This window comes from Meriones unguiculatus, chromosome 18, assembly GCF_030254825.1.
Source record: "Meriones unguiculatus strain TT.TT164.6M chromosome 18, Bangor_MerUng_6.1, whole genome shotgun sequence".
Classification (NCBI taxonomy): Eukaryota; Metazoa; Chordata; class Mammalia; order Rodentia; family Muridae; genus Meriones; species Meriones unguiculatus.
The window spans coordinates 40666635-40694419 of NC_083365.1; positions in this window are offsets into that span (position 1 = coordinate 40666635).

A 27785-nucleotide genomic window follows, 5' to 3' on the forward strand; every position below is an offset into this window, starting at 1 on the left:
GCTTGATGTGGCTGACAATGACCAAGCCTATCCAGGTACTGAAGAACAGTTGTGTCTGTTGGTGAATGATAAAGATCAGGAAGTTTGGTAAGATGGGTGGGCACAGAAAGGTAGACTGAAGACATGTGGAAGGCACGCTGTTGGAGGCTTGGTAGTGCTCTCTGCTTGGTTGCCCAGTGCTCTAGACATACCTTGCATTTGCAGGCAGGAAACTCAGACTGATGTGGTGATTCATAGAATCTTCTTTTTAGTCTGTTATTATTATCATTTAAAATCCAAATGTCCTTTAACTTCTAGTCAAAAAGGCCAGCTTTTTTCAGACATCATTTCTGTAACAATTCCAACAGAGTGTAATTTTTGTCTTTTCTTGAACTGTTACAATATATTTTTAACTGCTGTTAAATTACAGGTCATCCTTCTTAGTATTGCAAAGAGCCTAATTTTGCAGGAGAACAGGGAAGGACATATAGAAGGGTTTAGGGAGATGGAAGGGAAGGGAGAAGTGTTGTAATTAAATTGTAACATCAATTTTTAAAAGTTCAGCACTATACTTTTTTTCTGTGCTGATTCTTTCTGTTGTGAGGAGTGAGGGGTCACTCACAGTATGACAGAATACAGAAGAGGATCCTGAAAACCTGGGAGTTGCACAGGCCCTTATTCACTTGCATGAATCAAAGGCAGGAAGGCAGGTAGGCAAAAAAAATAGCACTGCTCCCCGCCACACACACACTCAACACTCCTTATATCTGAGCTGCCTTTAGAAAGAAAGCCCTATCCATTCCAGGAGAGAGAATTTTTCCTCAGTTAATCTTTTCTGGAAATACCAATACATATCTGCCTGAAGGCATGTCTCAGTGGATTCCAGATTTAATCAAGTTGGCAGTCAAAATTAATCATCACACATAGTCATGGTAAAAAATTACTAATGTAAGTTGTAATAATTCATACATCCTTCTATAGAGGTGAGCATCCTGAGAGACACACTGTGTGCTCTGTATGTAGGATGTAGGGGTTTCTACATAATCTACTGTTATGGCCATTAGTGGTAATGACTTAAAACAATAATGTAATTTGATTACAGTATTTCTTTCTTCTTTTTCCTCCCATAAACTCTTCTATATAACCTTCTCGGCTCTCCTTCAAATTCATGTTTTTTATTTACTTATTGCATGCATATATATGTGTTTGTTTGTATATATATATATATATATATATATATATATACACACACATATATATAAATAAAACCCACTCATTCTTTACATTGCTACCTATAAGTAGGTTTTCAGGATTGACAGTTTAGAACTGGACAACCAATTGTTGTCCTTTTTCCTGGGGTAACTTTTGCATTATATTGAGAATCAGTTCTCTCACTGTCCTAAGCCTTTTAGATGTATCAGCAATTTAATACTTTATATGACATTAAACAATGTGCTTCATAATAGCACCCATCCTGAAGATAAAACAAAGTGATACATGACTGATGGTATAAATAGATCCAGGTCAAAACGCATGAAATGGTCAAGTTTAGAACATAAATTCTAATCAAACTCTAGCAGTAAATTGTTTTATTTTTTTCCAAATTTTTATTTTTTATATTAATTACAGTTTACTCACTTTGTATCCCAGCTGTAGCCTCCTCCCTCATTCCTCCCAATCCCCACCCACCCTCCCTTGTCTCCTCCCTGCCCCTCTCTAAGTCCACTGATAGGGGAGGTCCTCCTCCCTTTCCATTTGACCTTAGTTTATCAAGTGTCATCAGGGCTGGCTACATTGTCTTCTTCGGTGGCCTAGAAAGGCTTCTCCTCCCTCAGGGAGGGAGAAGGTCAAAGAGCCAGCTACTGAGTTCTTGTCAGAGAGAGTCCCTGTTCCCCTTACTAGGACACCTACTTGGATACTGAGCTGCCTTGGGCTATGTCTGAGCAGGGGTTCTAGGTTATATCCATGCATAGTTCTTGGTTGGAGAATCAGTCTCATCAAAGACCTCTATGCCCATATATACTTGGTCCTGGTGGAGCTCCTGTCCTCTCCAGGTCTTACTAAATACCCATTCTTTCATATGATTCCTTGCACTCTGCCCAAGGTTTGGTTATGAGTCTCAGCATCTGTTTTGATACACTGCTAGGTAGAGTATTTCAGAGGCCCTTTATGCTAGGCTCCTGTCCTGTTTCTTGTTTTCTCCTACTTCCAATGTTGGAGGAATGGATACAGAAACGGTGGTACATTTACACAATGAAATACTACTCACCAATTAAAAACAAACAAAAAAAAATCACAAAATTTGCAGGCAAATGGTGGGATTTAGAAAAGATCATCCTGAGTGAGGTATCCCAGAAGCAGAAAGACACACACTGTATATACTCACTTATAAGTGGATACTAGACCTATAAGATAGGATAAACATACCAAAATCTGTACTAAAGAAGCTAAACAGGAAGGAGGACCCAGGGTAAAATGATCAGTCCTCACTTAGAGAGTAAATTATTTTATTCTCTCTCTTTTGATTCACATATAAATTCATTTGCAGAGTTTATTTCTTCCTAGTATACTTCTTTGTAAATAACAAAGCTTAGAAATAACACTTTGTATGTTTGTATTTGACAATGTATAGAAGGTATTGCAATTATATTCACTGCTCTTTCCGTTACCATCTCTATCTTTCTGTTTGTGCTCAACCTTCCTTCCAAACTATCCTTACCCTGTGTATGCATGTATGCATGTGTGTCTGCTCATGATGTGTGTGTGTGTGTGTGTGTGTGTGTGTGTGTGTGAGAGAGAGAGAGAGAGAGAGAGAGAGAGAGAGAGAGAGAGAGAGAGAGAGAATGGTCTTGTGTACATTGCCACAGGGATGTGAGTGTGATGTTCTATGCAGAAGATAGCATTTCATAGTGTTACTGTCACTTCTGACTTTCAGTCTTCCTGCCCCTTCTTCTCTGATGATCTTAAGTTTGGAGGAATATTTTAGTATCCTTTAATTCTCAGTTAGCATAATTACTGATTTGTTAGGCAGGGAGACAAAGGCTCTCAGGAGCCTTTGAGGAGGTGATTTAAGGGAATGACATAGAGTCGCGGAGGAAATCCAGGGAGCTCTGCCCATGGTGGATCAGTCAGTGTGAAATTCCTAGGATCTCTGGTCTGTAATTCATTCTGTCAGGTTCACTGGACAAGAAACTTTTCAGAGCAGCTTTTAAGATTTATTATTGAGTAACAAATCTCCCCTTTATAAACAAGTATTTCTCAGGAGATAGGTAACAGGACAGATTTAACTTTGAAACATTTTTCTGTGATATGGAGTTTTTCCATGTAACTGGACTAAGCTCAAACTGAACTTCCCCAGAGTAAGTAAGATTACAGATGCACTCTGATTTTGCCAACTTCTTTAAAACTTTTAACCTTTCAACTGCATCACCATTTTAGAGTTGACTATTTACCAGAAACATTAGAAGATTCAAGACAGATGTCACAGAAGTATTAGATTGGTTGAAAAATTGTGCCATGAAATTAAGGGTGTAGATGATTAATTATATATAGTTAATATAATATAATATAATTAAAGTTTTTAAAATGAAAAGAGCAACAAAGTACTATGATTTCAATAAAGAACTAAAAAACAGAACCCTGCAATGAGAGTGGAGATAATACCCCCACATATCAAAAGCCTTTACCCTTCTATATTTCAGTTTCTGTAGTAGAAGTCTAGGTTATGTTATCAGTCCAGAGGTCATGTCTGATATTATGAGCCCACTAAGTTTAATTCTCTGTCATGTACAAGGTGGGTTACCGGAGGTCTCTTAGCATTGAATTTACTCCTAACTAAGGGTGACTCACACATCTCATTTTAAAGGGGTCAGGGAATTTGGGGTTGTAATCAGATCATTTGCCAGCAGGTAGACAGCAGGTAACATTTGCTGAATGTCACTAATTACTTCCCTGGGGGATAATGATAGTATCTATTCCACACAAAGTGCCTATCACATAACAAGTGTTAGCTGTTAATGATAATAATAAGCAGCTCTATTTTCTCACAAAGTTTTATTTATTTTTTGTAAAGAGGAACAGTATAATAGAACATATTACACACAGCATGTCAAATTGGGACATGGGTAGATCAAATTTAATTTCTAACTGAAAGTATCATATCTAGACCTATTAACAGCATCACAAAATGATTACTGGCAACTGTGGAGAAAGTTAAAATGCTAGGAAGAATATTAAGGTGTAACATTATGTTTTTCTAATATATCATATTGTTTTAATTTTAATATTTTCAAGCATACATTGTATCTTATAGCCAATTGTATATAACAGGATACACAGTTTTTCATTTAAAATAGTATTTATTAAAAAAAAAAACTTACTGGTGACTGACATATTCTGAAACTCTTGGTGTTCTAATTATGAAAAAAGTAAATTGATAAAAGAATGTAAAAAAGTTTTCACTGTAAAAGTCTCATGAACAATAAGCCTATATAGGCTAAGGACTTCAGATCCGTAGTTGTTGGTATTCAAACTCTCTCCTCTTGGTACCATACCAGCTTTCTTTGTCTGCTTCATACAAAATGCTAATACAGTTATTTTTGTCACATTGAGAAATGTCTCCTGGTGGAATGTTTTTTAAAGGTAACTCTTTGGTTCTGAATCATTACCTGACTGCAATACAAGTCTGAGCACAGCAAAGAAACAGTTTCCCCTTGCTGGCTGTGCAAAGAGGAAACAGCAGGGATTCCCATATGCAGTGTCAGTCTAGGTAAATGACATCTGTTAAGAAACTGTGTTTGTGCCAGAGACATCCATTAATGGATGCAAGCATACCTCAACTACAGAAGGCAGCTGCTGTATGTAGCAGCAGGTTTTGCCAGCAACAACAGAATCAATAACAGCAGCAATTTATAAATCACATCCAGTTAAGTCTGCAGTCCATGTGACCGATTTGGAAACATGCTTATTCTTCCTTATTCTAAGTCATATGACGGTTATAGGATTGAAAAAACTGTTGACTGGACTGTCAAGTCCAAAGACAATCCAAATCCGTAATAGTATATTGTGCCCAGACAGCCTTTCCTCTGCCATGAAATGTTCCAAACAGCTGATCTGGAAAGTGCCTCATGCAGAACCCATTGAGCTGTACCCCTTGGTGGGTCATTGAGTAGGCAGACACTGGGCAGCATCTCTGTTCTGTGACTTCTACTGCCTCACTAGAAAATACCTTTTCAGACCCTTTCAGCTTCAACTAGGATAATGAATCTCTCCTTTTAAAAACAAATTTACCCCGGGGGATTTCTTACATTTCCTAGGTCTTACCCTCGAGCTTTCTAATTTATAGACACTAAGAATGAATCTCATGAAGACAGTAAATGGCCCCCTTTGGAGCAAATACTGCCCGTGACTAATTCATTGCTTCGTAAAGTCAGAATCAACCACAGTGTGTGCTGAAATTACTGCTGTTTTACTCACATTTTCATTCACTCTATGTATGTCCATGCATCTGTGGATAACAATGCAAAGGTGACTGATGTAGAGCTACATCCCCTGAATTGAAATATTTCCTCTGAGAGGAGAAGGGAGAGTTTATAACACTAAGGAAACCAAAAAAGCTTATGAGATCCAGGAATCTCTAGCAACTTAAAAACTCAGGGAGTTCAGAAAGTTGCAAAATGCATGTGGTTGCTCCTGAAGGTTTCACAAGCACTAAAAATTGCTGGGGAAGAAATGATTCCTCTATTAGGCAATGGACCTCAGAGATAACAGCTTTCAAGATGGGTGATATAGCTGGTTTTAGTCATCAATGCTTCTGCAATCAACCTTAATCAATTAATTTGTTCAGTAATTTAGACTTGGGTAGAATTAATTCTTTGAGAGCTACCATCAGTGTCCTATTTGCAGTGTATTGAAGCTTGTTTATGCTTCTCTGGGTAAATATATTCAACAATGACTCAATGACTGAGGCACACCTTATAAGAAATTTTTTTTAATTTAAAATATACATTATAGGATCATATTGTACAATTATTTGGTAAAGATTTAGTAAAACTGTACATTATAGGATATAAATGATGGTAGGAAAAATCAGAAGACTAATCAGTGTCATTGACACAGTGTCATTGCTTATCTGCTGGGTGTCTATACAGTATCATTTTTAAGAGCTGCAGTTTTTAGACTCAGTCTGCCTGTGTTTTAAATTCTGGTCCCATTGCTTTCTAGGCCCATGGATGGAGAAGAGGCCTCCCCTCTGGTTTATTTCCTTGTGAGTCAGATTGGTAACATGCTGCCATTCTGAGTATTAAGTGTGTTAACCAGGAGAAGCAATTAAGCTATATCAGTCACAGAACAGATGTTTCTTAATTGTCAGCTTTTAGCATTACTTTAAGTCAAGCACTTGAGAAACGCATTGAATCCTCACAATTCTGTGAGCTGGAAGTATTATCACCTGTGAGCAGATGAGGACACTGAAATAAAGTGATGCTAGACAGCCATTCCAAATCCACAGTCCACAGCACTCTGGAGTTTATCCACTCAGGTCCTATAGTGATGGCTGAGCTAAAGAAATTTGTTCCTAAATTTGTCTGAGGTCAAAACAAAACAAAACAAAACAAAAAACCTATAAATCCTTCATCTTTTCCATTGTCCTTTGGTGAGTTAGCAGCAGAATAAACAGTGGATATTGTTGCATGTGGCTACATAAGTCAGGAATTAGACAAGCATCCCCTTTCCATCTACTTGTAGTGTGCCTTGTCTCTGCACAAGGCATTCAGCCTTTCTCTGACTTTGATTTAAACACGCAATAAAAATGTTAAGATGGCAATACTCCAGGGGCATTTCCTTATAGGTTAAATGATAGTATGTAAATTGTCTAATAGTGTCTCAGTCAGTCTTGGTGAATTCTTAATTCTGCCTAGCAGAATTAGAATTAAAAAAAAAAAAAGAAAACAAACACTTATCTACATAGTTCAATATTTAGTGAACTAAATAACATAAAGAAGACGGTGAAGGCTTATTTATAAGATATAATATAAATTGAAATTCTGTGTTGGAAAGTCATAATTTTTCATATTCAGCCATGGAGTTTGATGTGTAGCCATATTTATGCGCACTAGGGTATGTTCCCTCAGTAGCCTATTGCAACAGTACTAGGTGTGTGTTCCAACAAGAAGCAATTAGATTCCCTCCCTTGGAATCTGTAGATTTTAGGATAATTCAATTATAAAATTCAGGTCAGCCACATATACATAAAAGAAGATAGACCTAATCTGACTATAGAAAAGTGAAGGAAACGAGCTTGAGAAGCTATTTGGGAGAATTAACAATTTTGCATAGATAAGCAATAGTTTAATGCTAACTGATCCTTGCCTGTTTTGAGACCCAGTTAATAATGATTCACTGGGGATGTCTGAGTTTACAGAATGTCTTCCTAATAAGTTTATTTTTTTTTAAGCTGCATGAAGTGAATGTCTGTGTTACAAAAATAACCATGATGAAGATACTGAAGTGGGAAGAAAAGGAGGAAAGTAATTCTCCCCTTAACTGCAAACAGCTTTGAAATGTAGGTACTGTTGCCTGTGTGCCAGTAGTAATGATGTAGAGGCTGGAACATGCAATTATATGTTCACTGATGATAGAAAGTCTTTTTGATAACATGAAACCCATTTCATTACCAACTTATCTCATAGGAATGTACCATAGCACCATTGAAACATGATGCATCCTAGCACCATTAAAAAGATGAGTAGTCAAAGTCATTTAGGATAAGGAGATCTCAGTATAGGCAGTAATGATACAATAGGATTTTTAGGCAATAAACAACATCGTATGTTTAAACAGTTCACAAATAAATGTTAATCATGTATATGAAACAAGTGTGAAGGTTGGAAGAGAATGTTTCTAGTGTCTCTGCTCCTGTGAATAGTTTGTAAAGAATATGTCCATCAGTATATTTAAACAAATATGCTTTAAATACAAGGCTCTTCAAATTTTTTCAAGTAGTAACTACTTGTATGAGGAATATTTATATAAATGAAAATACATACTTAGAATTCATATGCAAATATTTATATATTTTATACTGTAGGCTAGACTACTATTTACTTATTTGTTTGTTTGTTTCTTACAGTTTATTCACACTGTATCCTTACTGTAGCCCCCTCCCTTCTATTCTCCCAGTCAGGCTATTGAAAGAGATACTGAGACTCAGCCAAATTTTGAATAGAATACAGGAAACCTTGTGGAAGAAGAAGGAGATAGAAAGACTCATTATGTAGATCACACTAGTCTTAAAATCAAAACTCATGCAATCCTCTTCTTTAATCTTCTTCTTTTAAAAAAAATATAAAGATTTATCAAGTAAGCTTTTATCAAAATAACAGAAGTGTCTCACGCCTGAAAGGCTGGAAATGCTGCAGTTGCCCAGTCCTTCAGACTGGAGCCTCCGAGTCTGAGGAACTTCACAATTGTTGTCTCTGTCTCTTGGACATTGAAGAGGCCAAGGAGCAGCAGTCTCTCAGTTCATAAGCTCTAGACCTACTAAAATCTGTACATCTAAAGATACTAATCAAGAGAGAAGACCCTGACTAAAATGCTCAATCCCCATCCTCAAAGGCAAAGAGAAAGGGCATCAGAAGAAGAAGAAAACAGGAAACAAGCTAGAAACCCGCCACAGAGTGCTTCTGAAAGCCTCTGCCCTGCAGACTATCAAAGCAGATGCTGAGACTTAGGGCCAACTGTTGGGCAATGTGCATGGAATCTTATGTAAGAAGTGGGAAATAGTAATATCTGGAGGGGACAGAAGCTCCACAAGGAGAGCAACAGAACCAGAAATTTGAACACAGGGGTCTTCCCAGAGACTCATGCTCCAACCAAGTACCATGCATGGAGATAACCTAGAACCCCTGCACAGATGTAGCCCATGGCAGTTTAATGTCCAAGTGGGTTACATTGTAATGGGAAGTGGGACTTCCTCTGACATAATCTGATTGGCCTGCTCTTTGATCACCTCCCCCTGAGGAGGGAGCACCCTTACCAGGCCACAGAAGAGGACAATGCAGCCACTCCTGATGAGATCTGATAGACTATGATAAGAGGAAGGAGAGGAGAACCTCTCCTATCAGTGGACTTGGGGAGGGGCATACATGAAAAAGGGGATGGGAGGGTGGGATCAGGAGGGGAGGATGGAGAGGCTTATGGGGAGATAAAAAGTGAATAAAGTGTAATTAATTAAAAAAAAAATCTAGAGAAGTCCCAGCCTAAAGTCCCAAACAAGAAAGTTTCTGGAGAGCCATTGGCAATCAGTCAAAGATGGAAACCTAGCAAAAAGCCTACAGATGCATGGAAACTAAAGAACTCTCTACTCAGGATTCTTTTATATTCTGAGTGCTCGGATCATAGGCATGCTTTACCACATTCTCCTTAGAGGGGATATTTGTAAAACCAGTTGCTTCATGTCCTGCTGTTGTGGGTGAGGCCCATATAGTAATTACTTATAATTGTTGTTAGCATATTAAAAGTGGAGCAAGCTGCTCATCTTTTGTAAGAGATAATGCATGGTACCCATTGCTAGGTTATGGGCATACTGGGCTGTTAGGAGGAGTGATCAAGATTAGAAATGACCTTGGATCTCTCTGTGTCTTCATTCTGCTAATGAACATATTTGGACTGCAAAGTAATCTATGTCTTTTAATTTTCATTTGTATGCTACAAATATAACAGAATTAATGTCTGTCTCTGACAAGGACTCTATTGCCTGCTCTTTAATCACTTCACCCGGGCAGGGCAGCCTTGCCAGGCTACAGAGGAAGAGGATGCAGACAGTCTTGATAAGACTTGATAGGCTAGAGTTAGTAGGTAAGGGAGGAGGTCTCCCCCTTTCTGAGGAATAGAGGAGGCAGATAGAGGGAATAAGGATGGAGGGTGTGACCAGGAGGAGACAAGGGAGGCGACTACAATTGAAATATAAAATGAATAAATTATCTTAAAAATTAAAATAGGTTAGAAAAAAAAGGAATTGCTCTTATCTTTCAAGTAGCGAATGATTCTCTAGATAAAACCAAGGTGAAGCACACAGAGGTTCCAACCAGCATGATAAGATAAAATTCTTACCTTCCATTACTCATTAGAAATGTGAATTCATGACCTCTATATTACCGGGTGATTTTGAGGATTAACTGATGACAAAATAAGTTACTTTACGAAATAACCAGGTAATAGTGAACACTCAATGGATAAAAGCTACTTTTATTGAAATGACTGATTAGCTTTCAGTGTAAGTATAGTTAAATACTTATCCAGAGCCATATTGGAGCCTAAAAGTGCAAGAGTACTTCTTGGTGAAATAATAATCAGAAAAAACAGAGTTGAGCAGGGAACTAGAAATGGGGAAGTATTTATAGAGTAAAGATCATAGATATTACTGTCTTCGCCTCGTGTGTGTGTGTGTGTGTGTGTGTGTGTGTGTGTGTGTGAGAGAGAGAGAGAGAGAGAGAGAGAGAGAGAGAGAGAGAGAGAATGTATTCTTATAAGTTGTAGGCAGGAAACCAAAAGAAATCTTTAAGTAATCACATAGCGTAATAAAAGTTTTTGTTGATTACAAGCTTCTATGCAAGTGAGTAGGGTTTATAGAGTTAGTGTTGCTCAATTAATCACAATGAACTCTGTTGCCCTGCTGACTTCCTGGAATAATTTAGAAAGAAAGAGAAGAAGAAGAAGAAGAAGAAGAAGAAGAAGAAGAAGAAGAAGAAGAAGAAGAAGAAGAAGAAGAAGAAAAAGAAGAAGAAGAAGAAGAAGAAGAAGAAGAAGAAGAAGAAGAAGAAGAAGAAAAAGAAGAAGAAGAAGAAGAAGCAGAAGAAGAAGCAGAAGAAGAAGCAGAAGCAGAAGCAGAAGCAGAAGAAGAAGAAGAAGAAGAAGAAGAAGAAGAAGAAGAAGAAGAAGAAGAAGCCCCATAAGAGTTGACAGGTCAACCATGCTCTAAATATTACAATTTCTAATTATGTTAATGACATGAAGTGGAATGTATTTTGAAAATTTGAATGTGAAATATGGATAATTTATAGATTATTATTTAACATATTTCTTTTAAAAATAGATCACATTTCTGAAACATAATAAGAAAATAGTTTCATCTTTAATGAAGTAAAGAGAAGTTAAGAATGGAGCAGATTCTACTAGATAAAACAAAATTCATATTTCTGTGAAAACTCAGTTGTTTATTGTGAGGTGGGGCAATCAGGAAATACAAGCTGCATCCAGACAGCATGAGCTGCCATTTATGAGCAATGCCAGGATAGTTAATCCAGCTTCTGATCTGCTTATTTGAGATCCATAAAATATATCTATGTGTACACACGCATGCATACATACATACACATGCACACTGCATGCACACAGACACATACATATACATAAACACAGAATACATACAACTACAGATGAATACATACTGCACACACATAAAACCATATATGCATACACTCCCAAACACAACACATACATACACATGCACACACACACGCACACACACATATAAGCACAGGCATATACATACATGCACATAAACAAACACACACACTCACATACATACATACACATACACACATATAAACACAAACATACAGAGACATATACACCCACATACATACACATATACTTTTTTAAAGTTCTGTTTTCTTTCTTTCTTTCTTTCTTTCTTTCTTTCTTTCTTTCTTTCTTTCTTTCTTTCTTTCTCTCTCTCTTTCTTTCTTCCTTCCTTCCTTCCTTTCCATAGCATTCTGACTTTGTACCAGAAGAGGTCACCAGACCTCACTATCTGTTGGTTATGAGCTATCATGTGATTGCTTGGAATTGAACTCAGGAACTTTGGAAGAACAGCCAGTGTTTTTAAACACTGAGCCATCTCTCCAGCCCACAATACACTTTACATACAGATACATACACACAAACATACACACAAGCCAACACACTTACAAAAACACACACCCACACATCTGCTCCCCATACACGCATATGTACACATACATATATACAAACACAAACACATACATACATATGAGACCACACATGCACACTCTAATACACATACAATAATAAATACTCACATACACTTATAAAACACACAGAGACATACATATACACACACAAACACAAGTATAGTAAGTGAATAATTAAATGATTTTAAATATTAGCAATAAAAATAAAATCAGTTCAAATAAGGAATATGGCAGGCCTTAACAATAATCTCATTTCTATCAAGTGCTTTAGATATTGTTATTTCAACTCAATGAAAAAACACAGGCCTTCTACTAGAAGAGAAAAGTACCAGTCTCTCTCTGTTTTTGCTGATGCCATCACTTTGACACCAGGAAGCTGGTATGCATGGTACTCTGCCTTATGTTGAAGAATGAAGTGATGTCCTCTGTGCTATGTGGCTTTGATAATCTCTCCAAGAGCTTTGAAGACCCCTGTCTCTGCCTGTCATCTCTGTCCTTACATCAGGAAGCTTTTCCTTTTGACCTGTGTTCATCTTAATCCATTTGTCATGTCATTCCACCCTTAAGCTGAAGGCTTATTTGCCTTTTTGCTTGCTACTCACATTTCCATAACGTTGGAATATCACAAACGACAGAAAGATTTTGATGTAGGACCAAATGTATATGGTAATCTCAAGTGACATTTGCATAGTAGCATGCCACTGCTGTTGATAAATAATACATCATCTCACATTTTATACATTGAGACGAAAGAATTAGAAATGGAGAAAGCAAAATAAGAAGAAAATAATATTCAGTCATTTCTATTCCAACTAGCGCTTCCTAAGAAGTGCTGCTGAGGGTTGGATATACTTTTAAACACCCAAAGTATTGAAACTTTGTATGTCGATCAGAGTGTTGAATAAAATATAGTCATAAAAATTCCAAGATAGATTGTAGGGTACAACTTGATGCACAGATGTAGGACAACAACATGAATATACTTAACAGGCAACACGTCTGCTTGCCTTTACACATGAATGGCAGATACACAGAATGGGTCATCACTCTTTTATTCCAGCACCGGTGACAGCATCACCGATTGACCACGACATGTTTTTAGACTGATTACAGAGTCAGGTGGAGTGGAAGAATTTTTTCTTAACATTTGGCCAAGAGGTTGCTACCAAATGTTACTGGCAATGGTAAAGTTTTCTGCAATGAATTTAAAAAGTTGAATGATATGAAGAAGAGGTGGTCAGGCAACAATCTGTCTACCAAGTCAAAACTCTTCTGAATCAAAAAGGTAGAAAAAACTTGAATCTAGTAAATTAAAATCTATGTCTGTTCATTGTGGTTTAATATGATCAATTAGTTGCCTAAGACTCCACCATATTTATTTAATCTAATTGAGTTCCTACAGCATTGCATAGGCCTGAGATATACATCAGTCAAACAATTGCTGTACTAACCTTTCATTATAAACCTTCTAATTCAGTTTAATTCTGCATATAATTATTCAGTAGGCATAATTTTCTATTTGCAATATTACATCAAATCTGTCAAAACACTGGGATATGATGTATCAATATATTTATCTCAATTTATGTCAGAGAAATTTGCTTCAAATATCAAAACCCAGTTTTATATTGTATCATACAGTAGAAACTAAAGAAAAATAAACATGCACAGAAAGATCGAGTCAAAAGTACAGTGTCAGCAAAGAGAAAAATGATCTGACTAAATAATTTTAATTCTTAAGCACCTGGTAATAGACTTTTATAATGTAGCCTAGTCTCTGCTAAACAATACAGTATTTATATATGGTAATAACATTATATACCATCATATATGATATATGATTATATAATATCTAATGCAGAACATATAACATATAATGTAAAGTGCATTATAATATTAGTATATAATGTGTATAAGAACCCCAAGTCAACTATTGGCTTATGAAAGAGGAAGACTAGCTGATATCCAGGGACCATGTATCTGGAATAGTGATTTTTTTTTTTCTTGCATTTTAGCCCCACGGAACGTTGATCTTGAAACATGGTGGTTAAATAAGCTCTTTCGATGTCATTGCTTAAGGTTAGTGCACTTGATCATCCCACTTTTGTGAAAAGAATATCAATTAGAATTAGAATACATGTTCACATATATTTGAAAAGGAGCTGGCTTCCAGTTAAGGGTAATATTAAAAGACTGTGGACAGTAGTATTGGAAGACAAAGGAGATCAGCAGAACCATGGAAGCAGCAGAATAATACCAGTCTTGGCAATTTTATATATCCTCAAGAGAACATATAGCACTGAGTAAGAGTTAAGTTCATAAGTGACCAAAATGACATCATCATATGATATGAGCCAGCTTCTTTCATTAAAGTATTCTTTCAATACTTTAGTATTGGCATAAGTAGTACCTGAAGGGAGTAGCCATAACAACAAAAGTGATTGCTCTATATAGGTCCACTATCATGAGATTCAAGTCTGAGATAGGTATGGGTATAAGAGAATCAATCACAAATTCAAAAAACAGAACCCTCTAATGAGTTTATAGTCTGAAACCATCATTACAAAATGCCCATTTAATTGCTTTGAAAGGACAGAATCCTCTCTGTTGGAATGAACACATTTTGGTATTAAGGTTTCCTTTTTGATTTATGGTAACTTATCCACCATCTTCTGAATATTTGAATGGGGCTTGTGTGTCAGCTGCTTTTGAGTCTCTTACCAAAATAACAGGCAGAAAAGTCTTAATGAATGAAAGGGTTATTTGGGCTCAGGACTTCATATTTCTGTTTATGGCAGGGAAGAAGACACATGACTCTGTGGCAGGAGCATGAGGCTCAACTATCCCTGTGGTAACAACTTAGCGATCAAAGAATAAAACTAGAAGGCCTATGTTATAACTTTAAAAACCCAATGACAGGTCCATCAGCTAAGTGCCAATTCCTAAACATTCCACAGCCTCCCAAAATTACAAAGCAACTGGAAAACAAATAGTTAAAATATGAGCTTAGAGAAAAAAAAAAAGATTCAAATTATGCCAGTTTGGTTCACATGTGTTTTACAGATTACAGGGAATCACACCAAGTGTGAAAGTTAATAAAGACTGGTAAATTAATGGGTTTTATAATCACCATCACTGTAGGCCTATACACGAAGCCTGTAGACAAAACTGTAATGAGCTTTCTAAATTTGGCTTAGTTGTCTGAAAGTAAATTTTATTTGCCTTTTATAATTGTTGTCGTGGAGAGTTACTGCTGAATAAGTTCACCCTTTCTAGTTCTTTTTGAATTCTGGATGGATAGTTCAACTCAGCTGCTCTGGCTCAAACTCCTCTCCAAGACGAATGATTCATTCTGGCTTCTCTCAGCTCTTCCCTGAATTGCTCTGCTTGGTCTCAAACTGACTCTGGCAATTTGTTCTAATCTTCTGGCTCCTTCTTATTCTGCATCTTCAACTACCCCCGCACGAACTTACGAATGAACTCAACTCCACTGCACTGCACTCACTCAACTGAGCTGCGCCAAACTCAGCTCTTGTCAGTTGAACTGACTGCACTGATGTACTGCCATGATCTGAACTGCCACTGCACTGCCCCTCCACTGACTCCCCACTGAGTGCTAGCTGACTGACCTCAACTCAATTCCCTGTCCTCTTTTACAATTCCTCCCTTGCCCGTGCTGTTCTTCTGAGAATTGGGTGTATCCTATTCTGTTAAGTCTTTCTCTGATTTATTGCTTTGACTGTCCCTCAATTAGATGTCATTGTTTGAGGTTAAAGGCATGTCCTAAACCTGTCTATATTCCAGCTGGATCTCACATACCTAGAAGGTCTTTCGATGTGATTAGAGCAGCCATGTTGCTAGATTAAAATTCCTCTACATCTTCCCCATTTCTGTTTAAGCTAAAAATCATACATAAACTTGACAGTCCGAATGTCCTTATTAAGCCCCACTGATACAATGATCCTTATCCCATAATTTCAGTCCTAATCATCTGTCCTTCAGCAAATGTCTATTTCAGCATCAAGGTTTGAGTCTGCCAGGCTGATGCAATCTGTCTTTCTTCATCTGGTTTGTTCCCATGCAGAAGGATCAGCTTTTTGTGTCATCTGGATTGCTCTCTTTCTGTACCATTTCCTTCCTAAGTCATGCCTTTTATATTGAAGCTTCTCTTACTCATATTGAATCTATTAATTTTGATGGAAGCCATATTCTTTCACACCTGTAGAAATATAGGCAAAACCTTTTCCCCAAAATAAAATACTCCCTGATTTCCATTTTGTTAAGACATCATTAAAGTATACAAGTTCATATAACTCAGAAGGTTTTTTTCTTTTTTTCTTTCTACAATCTAGTGCGTTTCAGCCAATCTTTTTCCCTTTCTCTGTTTATCAAAGTGCAATTAGATATTTATGTATCCACACATAAACTAGACACGCAAGCACTTAAATTCCCGGCTCCATGCTGGCTTCTTACCCATTTAAACACAGAAGCACTCAAGTCATATTACAAAAGATGTCAATATACAGCACCAACTAAAATCAGTATCTGTTGGTTGTCTGAGATTAAAGAAATATTACTCTGAGGTCCGCATTGCTGTAGCAGATCTCCTCCACATAAGTTTATGGCTATATTTATCACATATGTCTTTAATCTTCCTATGTAACATTATGGTCCCACACATTTTATTTGTCTTATACTTTGTTTTACTAGGGATAATGTTGCAAACCCTACAAACTTTGTATATACTTTTTGAAGGATTTCAAGATATTTTTTTTTTTTTGTGACATTAAAGTTGCATCTGCTCCTAAATTCCACTAAGCCTTCAATTTCAATACCATTTAATTTTAATGTTGGTCTCTGGTCATTGATAATAATTTTCACCCCCCCCCCAAAAAAAAAAAAAAAACCAAACCAACCAAACAAAACACTATCTTTCAGTGCTTCCAAATCCTTCTATTCTTCCAATTGGAGCTACTTTGCCTTTGACATATGAAAGAGGCAAAAGTGAGAAATCCTATCTCGTGCTTTAAACTGCATATTTTCCTGTATGTAAGCCATAATCTTAGGACTGATTTGAGAGGGAAATACAAAGAGGGAGAAAGAGAGGGGGCAATTTTACTGGGAAAATTGTACAAAGACTGGTTGCAGAGAGAAAGAACAAGGTAGGTAGAATGAGCAAGAGAAAGAGAAGGAGCCAGAAGAATAGAACATATTGTCAAAGTTGGTATGGTGCTAAGCAGAACAATTCAGTCAGAAGATGAGAGAAGTCAGTTTGAATAAGTCATCTTGGAGAGGAGTTTTGAGCCAGAACAGCTGAATTGACCCAGCCAGCCAGAGTTGAGAAAGAACTAGAAAGCATGAACTAATACAGCAGTAAGTCTCAGAGGCTGAAAACATTCTAGGCCTTTATAAGCTTGTATGGAATCTTGGAATCTAGATTCCAAGAGTAAGTAAGCTTAGCTTATCAGAAAGAGGCAGTAAGCCTCTGATATGGCAATCACAATCTGGCGAATAAAATTACATAATCAGAGTGAGAAAACCCAGCCTAACTATGGTGTGTACCATTCTGTGGGATGAAATCTTGGGTTGAGTCCTTCTTAAAAACCATACAGCATTTTCTTTTGTGATTGTAGAGGCAACATAACTAGTGTCCTCCATTTTCTACTATGTTTATGCCCCCAGTGTTATGGACTATACCATGAAACTGTGAGCCTACATAAGCTATTATTCTTAAAGTGACTTTGTCATGTATTTTGTATCAGCAAGGGGCAAAATAACCAATAGACATCAAAGCATTGTCTATTAGTATGTAGGAATGCCCCAAATTTATGAGTTCTAAATAGAATACATTTATTTTCCTGTACAGATTCTTTTGACTCAGGAAGAAGGAGTGGCTCATTTGAATAATTCTAATCATCTGAAGCTGTATTCAGCATGTTAGACATGGGTACAATTATTGAATGGATTGCTGGCTTCTATAGAAGCCAACTTCAACTGTCTTACTGCCACCAAATTATACTTTACCTTACTCAACATTATGGAAAACTGAGCCCAGTACTAGAAATACAGCCAGCTACCTTGGGGTTAGTAAGGTTGGAATCTTACAGGATAATATATTACCACTACTTTATTAGAAGAGCATAATTTCTAACTACATTCTAAATACAAATCTTGCTACTAACAAGTGTAACTCCCACCCTTCATCAAATAAGCTCCTCATTACAAGAGAGATAATCATGGAAAACTACAGTTGTCAAAACACAGGTGGCAATTGATTATGGAATATACATCACCAATGCACACAACTTCTATAGTACCACTTCTGTGCCTACGGCGAGGAGACATGTAAGAGGGAGCAGAAAGATTCTAAGAGCCAGAGGACCAAGACACTTGTTATGAGACTGCTTCTTAAAACGTAAAGGAAGCTTCACTTACCCAAAAATATGGCTTCCTAAACAAAACTCATACAAAGATAATACCAATAGATATGCTAATGTGGAAGGGGAAAAGCTCACGGGGCCCACCCATAGGCAAAGAACTATAGGAAATTAAGGGATGATGAAAGTGAACTGGTCACTAAGGTTGAGCCCAATAATTGCTTATCCAATACCAAATGGTAAGCCCTAATACCATACCGTATATTCAATGGAGTCAGTGGATTATGTTCATATAACGTTGCCTGCATAATGATTAAAGAAAAAGAGACTGTGTTTTGAGAGGGAGTTATGATGTGTGTGGGAGGGGTCGGGTGCAGGAAATGGAATGAGGGAAATAGGTAATTATATTTGAGTTAGTTAAAAAAAAAGTCTTACAATCCTACAATGTTACTTTTGTTTTAAAGGTCCTAATTCACAAATTACAGCGGTGTTGATGGGGGTGGTTGGACTTCTTTAATGAAAAATAATCTCGGAGGGAAGAGGTTAAAGGAAATGTTATATTCACTGGAATCATAATTACACAGTCTTTTCCACCATCTAGTATTGATTACACAGGTTTGTCCTACTTAGTATAAAGGGGGGGGGGGCTGAATAGGGCAGAAATAAAACAGAAACAGAAATCAGTGGCTTAACCTTGGAATGAGAATCAAGATGATGAGTCAATGATCCCCTGATTACAGGACCCATTCTGTTCTGTCACCCAATTTTCACAAAGTCTAGAACAAGATGAATAAAATGAAGGAATTGTCTTGAGAAAGCAAAGCCAAAGCTTCACCTTGGAGCTCTTATGTTCTAAGAGTACTATTCTATCCAACCAGGAACCAGTGTGTACCCATCCAAAGGTGGTGCTTTACAAATTATTAGAATACATTGGTCTCTAGCCATGGATGAATAATTGCAATTAGACAGTGAACTGTGGAGAGATTTGCACTTCACATTTCTACAAGTCTAGTGACTAAGTATCTAAACTTTTACTGTTGAAAAGACTCTTTTTCTCTTTAAACTGCTTTAAAGATCAGTTCATGCTTGTCTTCTATTTTAGGCTTTCAGGTCTAGAATTGATTTTGATCTTGCTTTCAATTGGTCTGTGTATCTATCTTTACACCAATACAAGCTTATCTTGATTACTGTGGCTGTTAAAATAATACTTAATGATGTAGAATAAGTTCTCTAAGTTTTCTCCCTTAAATGGGCTACTCCAGATTTTAACTATTTCATACAAAAATTTAAATCAGCAAATCAGACCCAATTAAAACTTGCTTTGCATGGTATTAGAATTGCTGTGCCTCACAAATCAAGTGGGAGGGAATGAGCAGCTGTTTTAAGTAAATGTCACAGATAATCTTCATTGTTAACTTGACTGGATTTAGAATCGTCACAGAAACACATATCTGGGAGTATCTGTGAAAGTGTTTTCAGAAAGGTTTAACTGAGCAGGGATGATCTATATCTGAATACATATAACACCGTTTCATAGGCTGCAGTTCCTGATTGAATAAAAAGGCTGAATGAGCTGATCATGAGCTTTTATCATTCTCTGCTTCCTCCTGGCAGAGCAGCTGGGCCTCCTGAATTTCTCCTACCATGTCTTCCCTGCCACCATTGACTATGTGCCCTAATACTGTAAGTCAAAGCAAACCCCTCTTTTCCCAAGTTGCCTTTATCAGGATTTGCTCAGAGTCCTAAGAAAAGCATGCATTAGACTTGGTTTCTCAAATACAAAGGAAAACTAAAGTTTGCAGCAAAGCAGTTTAGCGGTAAGTGTTTTTTTTTTTTTCTTTTTTTTTTTTTTTTTTTTGCACAACCATGTTCTTGGCAGCTTTATTCATAATTGCCAGAATCTGGAAACAACCTAGATGCCCCTCAATTGAGGAATGGATACAGAAATTGTGGTACATTTACACAATGGAATACTACTCATGAATTAAAAACAAGGAAATCATGAAATTTGCAGGCAAATAGATGGAACTAGAAAATATCATCCTGAGTGAGGTACCCCAGAAGCAGAAAGACACACATGTCTCACTTATAAGTAGCTATTAGACATATAATATAAGATAAACATACCAAAATCTGTACACCTAAAGAAGCTAATCAAGAAGGGGGACCCTGGGTGAGATAGATGATCAATCCTCATTCAGAAAGGCAAAGGGGATGGACATCGGAAGAAGGTGAAAAGAAGGAACAAGGGAGGAGCCTACCACAGAGGGCCTCTGAAAGACTCTATCCAGTAGGGTATTAAAGCAGATGCTGAGGCTCATAAGTGTTCTTAAGAACAACAGATTTAGCCAGGTAGTAGTGGTGCACACCTTTAATTCCAGCATTCCAGAGGCAGAGGCAGGCAGAGCTCTGAGCAGAAGTCTAGCCTGGTCTCTAGAGTGAGTTCCAGCACAGCTAGGGCTACACTGAAACCCTGTTAAAAAAAGATCTTAGATGAGAACAAGAGAGGGTAATGAGGAAGTGAATATGATCAAAATATAGACATATAAAATCATAATAGAACCAAGTTCATGATACAAATCCAATTAAAACATCTGAATAAACTGTAATTAATACAAAAAAATAAAAATAAAAATGGTTAAATAAGAATATTAAAAAAGAATTAATTACTATAAAATTAATTAGTATAAAAACCTACTTTATTATCTTTTCAACTTTTGAAAAGAACTGACTAGTGACACCTAAGTTCTGCCACTCTTTGGGAAAATGTAAAACTTCGTTATTAAAAGTCTCTTAATTTTTTTTTCAATGCAGTTTATTCAGGAACCTTGAACAATCCTCGGACCCTGGGGAAAGCCAGCCCACAGCTTAAATAGCCTCTGGGTAGCCAACCCAGGCGTGCCACGTGGGCAATGCAGATAGGTCCACATACATGGAAGCAAGCCAGATCCTCAGCCTTAGCCAAATGTGGAATTGTTCGTGACAGAGAGCACTCACCAAATTTTTTTAAACATAAATTTTCTTATTCTATCTCTTTGAAGATCCAGGAGAATAGAAAATACTAGGATGTGCCAAACCAGATAGAAATATGTTGAGTTCAAAAGGTTTATAAGAGATTGATTGAGGAGATAATCACACTGTTTTATGATTTGCTATAAATTTTGTGGTTACAGAGAGCAGGACAAAGTGCTAGCTCAGCATGACTGAAGTTGCACACAGTCACTTTGCTCCTTACTACAGAGTGTGGTGGAGAGTATGGTATTACCCCGAGAAAACTCTAAACTAGGATAACTTCCATCAGCTTTGGTTCTGTCTACAGTGGGGTTGCTTCTACCCAGAGCTGCACAGCGTAACGGGAGGGACTGTGCTTGTGTTCTTAAGTAAGAACACAGATTATCACTCTCACTAAGTGCTTCTAAAGCTACCGAATGCTACAACCCTTTAATAATCTCCTCATATTGTGGTGACTCCAAGCATAAAATTACTTTGCTGCTACTTCCTACTTGTACTTTTTAATACTGTTATGAATTGTAATGCAAATGTCTGATACACAGAATACCTGATACCAGATCTCCAAAGAAGTCAAGACCTACAGGCTGAGAGCTACTAACTCAGAGCTTCTATTAATTCATTAATTAATCTTCTGTTTATCTATTTATTCCATATATTTTCTTTAAGTCCCAATCACAGCCCTCCCTTCCTTCAGGTCTCTACCTTCCACCCTCTTCCTCCTATTCTCCCTTCTTCTCAGAAAAGAGGAGCACAAGCCCACAACCCACCCCAGCACATCAAGTTGAATCAGGATTGAGCTCATACTCATCCACTGAGGCCAGGCAAGGCAGTCCTGTTAGGGAAGTGATAAAACAAAACAAAACAACAAAAAATCAGGGAACAGAGTCCATGTCATAGAGAGCACCTGCTCAACTTACTAGGGAAACCACATGAAGATCAAACTGCCTATCGGTTACATATGTGTATGGCGCTCAAGTCTAGTCCATACATGGTCTTTTCTTGGTGCTTTTGTCTCTGTAAGCACGCATGGGTCTAAGTGAGTTGACTCTGTTGGTCTTAGTGCATTCTTATTCCCCCCTGGGTCCTTCTATAGCCTATGTTTTTCAATATTGAGGGATATTTTACATTTTGTGATAGTATAAAGCTGCCTATTTTCCTTGAGTTTTTATCTTGTAGACTAAGATTTTTGACGAAACATAATTGTGTTCCTTATAAACTGATTAGACGTAATAGATACTAGTAATGTTGTTCTTTTCAGTAGCATCCTCAATGACAGCCAGAATAAAAAAAAATTAAGTTCAATTTATATCTTCCTTGTAGCCCCATCTCTCCTATGCTCCCACCCTCATCCTCCTTCCCTCTGAACTCCTTTCCCTTTCCTTAGAAAAGAGGAGCTCCTTTTTCCATCCAGCCTAGTTCATCAAGTCACATCAGGATTGATACTGTCCTCTTTCCCTGTGGCCTGGCTAGGCAGTTCTACTAGAAGAAAGTGATTAAAAATCTGGCAAGTGAGCCCCTGTCTGATTCAGTCTTTACTTCCCTTACTAGAGGACCCACATGAGGCCTAAGCTGCCCATCTGCTACATTTTTATAGGAGGCCTAGATCTAGTTCATGCATGGTCCTTGGTGCCTCAACCTCAGCAAGCCACTCTGGGCCCTGGTTAGTTGGCTCTGTTGGTCTTCTTGTGGAGCTCCTGTAATCTCCAGGTCCTTTTCTCTTTCCTCCCACTTTTCCCTACACATTGCCCAATGTTTGGTTGTGAATCTCTGCATCTGTTTTGAGGTGCTGCTGGGTAGTGCCTCTCGGAGGACAATTCTGTCAGGCCCCAATCTGCAAATTTAGCAGAGTATCTTTCACAGGTTCAGGGCGTGGCACTCTCTGATAGGGTGAGTCTGTTTGGGCCAGGCAATGGTTGGGCATTTCCTCAATCTCTGCTCTAATCTGCACATCTTGTAGGCAGGGCAAATTTTGGGTTGAAGTTTTTGTGGGTGGATTGATGTTCTTCCCCTAAAAGGAGACTAGTCTACGTAGCAGGTGCCCTCTTCAGTCTCCATGTCCTCTGCTGCTAGGCGTCTCTGTTTGTGTTCCTCTTATATCCGCCCAGGAGCCTACCCTGACAGGTCTGTTTCTTCTCAAAGAGAACCAACTTTCAGTTTCTCTTTTCTCTACAGGCCTTCTTTCCTCTTGCCCCCTCTATATGTCCAGTTCTGGTCTCTACCCTCTTAACTCTCTGTATCCTGTCTCCTACTTTGTTCCCCGTTTTCAGCCACTACGTCTGTCTGTTCTATCTCCCTTTCTGAGTGAGATTTAGGCATCCTTCCTTGGATCCTGTATGTTACTTATCTTTTTTGTGTCTGTGACTTGTAGTACGCTTATCCTGTATTATATGGCTAAAATGCACTTACAAGTGAATACATATGTGTGTGTCTTACTGGGTCTGGGTTACCTCACGCAGAATAATCTGTTCTAGTTCCATCTATTTTCCTGAAGATTTCATGATTTCTTTGTTTTTAATAGCTCAGTAGTAGTATTCCATTGTGTAAATATGCCACAGTTTCTTTATCCATTTTTAGCTTTTCATATTCATATAGTAAGGTACTTGATAGAGGTATCAGATTGTTCCCTGGATTAATCTTAACCAAGATTATTTAAAAGACACGGGAAAAAAAACCCAAGATATATACAAATAGTAGGATCTACTTTATATTTTCTCACCAATAATGTATCAGAGTTTTAGGGTTAATATTATTATATTAAATCAATTGGTGTATAAGTTAGCCATAAGCAAGTGATATAAATTCTAGACATTTTTGTAGAACACTGTAAAAGAAAACATGTATAAACACAGACAACACTAAGCTGAATATATATATATATACATATATATCAAAATATGTTCAAGTGAACACAAATTAAGATGAAATTAACTAGTAGGCTAAGATATTTTCAGCTATACATAAATAAAACTATAAGTCAGCATTTTATTTTTTTATTTTTTGGTAATTTAGTGCATGAACATATTTGTATCATGTGACTGTCCTCAGAACACATACATTTTTATTAATTTTAAATTTTTTATATTAATTACAGTTTATTCACTTTGTATGCCAGCTCTAGCCCTCTCTCTCATTCCCTCCCAATCACACCCTCCCACCCTCATCTCCTCCCACTTCCCTCTCTAAGTCCAATGGTAGGGGAGGTCCTCTTTCCCTTCCATCTAATGCTAGCTCATCAGGTCTCACTAGGACTGGCTGCATTGTCCTCCTCTTTGGCCTAGCAAGGTTGCTACACCCTCAGGGTGAGGTGATCAAAGAGCCAGCCACTGAGTTCATGTCAGAGACAGTCCCTGTTCCCCTTACTAGGGTACCCACTTGGATACTGAACTGCCATGGGCTACATCTGTGCAGGGGTTCCAGGACACCTTTCATGAGTGGTCCTTGGCTGGAATATCAGTCCCAGAAAAGAGACCTATGCCCAGACTTTTTGGATCTGTTGCTCTCCTTGTGGTACTACTGTCTTCTCCAGGTTTTACTATCTCCCACTTCTTTCATAAGATTCCCTGCACTCTGCCCAAAGGTTGGCTATGAGTCTCAGGACCTGCAGGGTAGAGCCTTTCAGAGGTCCTCTGTGGTAGGCTCTTGTCCTGTTCCCTGTTTTCTCTCTCCTCCAGTGTCCATCCTCTTTGCCTTTCTGAATGGGGATTGAGCATCTTAGCCAGCATCCTCCTTCTTGATTACTTTCTTTAGGTGTACAGATTTTAGCAAGTTTATCCTATGTTATATGTCTAATATCCACTTATAAGTGAATATATACTGGAACACATACATTTTTGTGTCTAGATCTTAAATGTTTTACTTTATGCTCACATAGATTTTATAAGGATCTATTCAGATGGTATGTAATAGTGTATTTGGTAAATAAACTATAATTTCTTTAATGACACAAGTATTTTATTAGGTAAATCTCCGATTAGGAATTCTCTGCTTTCTAGAGGTTTGGATGTGTAATATTTGGGATGTATTTCCATTGACTGGAGCTCTATGTTGTGGACTTCCTCCACAGAGTAAAGGGCACTGGACTCTAGAGAGCCTCCCTGCTACATGTATGAAGAAGCAGCCACTTGATTTTTCTCATTTGTCTTTTATGTTCTGCTAATCTTTCCCCATGCCTCTTAAATATTGCTTAAGTGAATGTCTTTTAAATTCATGCTTTGTGCTTCTTCTGGAACTTTAAAAAAAACATATTTCTCTTTTACATTTTTAAACATTTTTAAATGGTATTTTCTGCATTCTAGAGAAAAAAAAATATTTTTCTAACATTTTTCTTGGAAATGTAAGCCAAGGAACTGATTTTTATCTAATTGTATTGATTTATTATACAGAAAAAATATGCAGGGCAAAATTTGAATCAGCAAGCAGTAATTACAAGAATGTACACCAACCACATGACCCAAATATATTAAATTGCACTGAAATCAATATTACAATCATATGTGGATTAAAAAAAAAAGTAATGAATAAGTGAAAGTCATGGAAACTTTGGAGACTATCAGTCTCTAAGTCTTTGCAGAGATTTCAGGTCTTATGCAAAACCCATTGACTGAGGGTTTTTTTCTTTTTTTACTGTCAGTATTAATATTTAAGATACAAAATTCTGCATTAACTATGTGCTTACTAAGCATCTGAAGAATGATGGCTAAATATAATATTTAACATCTAATATTTCATTTTCATGGAATATTGGAACTGCAAAATCTACCTCCGTATTGTGTTAAAAACCTGCCTGTTACATTGCTCCACCTACAGTGACAACCCTTTCATTGCAATTACTTTATTTTATTTTTCTTCTCTATATATTATTATTATCACTGTTATTGTTCTTATTATTATTAGTTAAATTTATTCACTTTGTATCCGTTTGTAGTCCCCTCCCTCTTCTGCTCTCAGTTCCACCCTCCCTCCCTCTTCCACCCCTCTCCCCTTGTCCACTGATAGGGGAAATCCTACTCCCCTAACATCTGACTGTAATCTATCAGGTCCCATAAGGAGTTCATGGAACCTCTTCCTCTGTGGGCTGGCTAGGTTGCCCCACCAGAGAGAAGTAATCTAGTAGTATGCAACTGAGTTCATGTCAGAGACTCTCTCTTCTAGGGAACTCACATGGAAGGAACCTGAGCTGTGTATGGGCTACTTCTGAGAAGGAGGTCTAGGTCCTCTCTATGCATGGTCTTTGTTTGATTCATCAGTCTCTTCTGCAGTCCCCCCTTGGGCCCTGCTATTTTTTTTTATTTTTATTTTTTTGGTTTTGTGGTCTCTTTGTGAGGCTCCTGTCCCCTCCAGGCCCTTCTATATCCTCCTTCTTCCACAAGATTCCCAACATTCTGTCCAAAGTTTGTCTGTGAGTCTCTGCATGTGCTTCACTATCAAGCAGGGTGGAGTCTTTCAGAGGATATCTGTGGTAGGCACCCATCCTGGTCCCTCTCTTCTACTGCTTCTGTCATCTATCCTGTTTTCCCTTCTGAGTGAGAATTAAGCATCTTCCCTAGGGTCCTCCTTGTTTTCTAGCTTCTTTAGGTCTGTAGAGTTTAATATGTTTATCTTGTATTATATAGCTAATATCCACTCTTAGGTCAGTATATACTGTCCATGTCTTTCCATGTCTAGGATACCTCACTTAGGATGACCTTTTCGAGATCTCACCATTTGCCTGCAAATTTCATGATTCCTTTCTTTAAAATTATTTTTATTTTTATTAATTACAGTTCATTCATTTTGTATCCCCCTGTAACTGCCTCCCTCCTCCTCACTAAATTCCACCCTCTCTCCCTCTTCCTCACTTGTGCCCCTCACCTAGTCCACTGATAAGGGAGATCTTCCTCCCCTTCCATCTGATCCTAGTCTATCAGGTCTCATCAGGAGTGTCTGCATTGTCTTCCTCTGTGGCCTGGTAAGACTGCTTCCCCTTCAGGAGGAGGTGATCAAAGAGTAGGCCAATCAGTTCCTGTCAGAGAGTCCCTGTCCTCATTACTTTGAACCCAATTGGACACTGAACTGCCATGGACTGCATCTGTGCAGGGGTTCCAGGCCATCTCCATGAATGGTCCTTGGCTGGAATATCAGTCTCAGAACAGACCCCTATGCCCACACTTTTTGGATCTGTTGCTCTCCTTGTGGTACTCCTGTCCTCTCCAGGTCTAACTATCTCCTGCTTCTTTCATAAGATTCCCTGCACTCTGCCCAAGGTTTGGCTATGAATCTCAGCATCTGCCACGATACACTGCAGGGTAGAGCCTCTCAGAAGCCCTCTGTGGTAGGCTCCTGTCCTGGTCCCTGTTTTCTCCCTCCTCCGATGTCCATCCTCTTTACCTTTCTGAATGGGGATTGAGCATCTTAGTCAGAGTCTTCCCTCTTGATTAGATTCTTT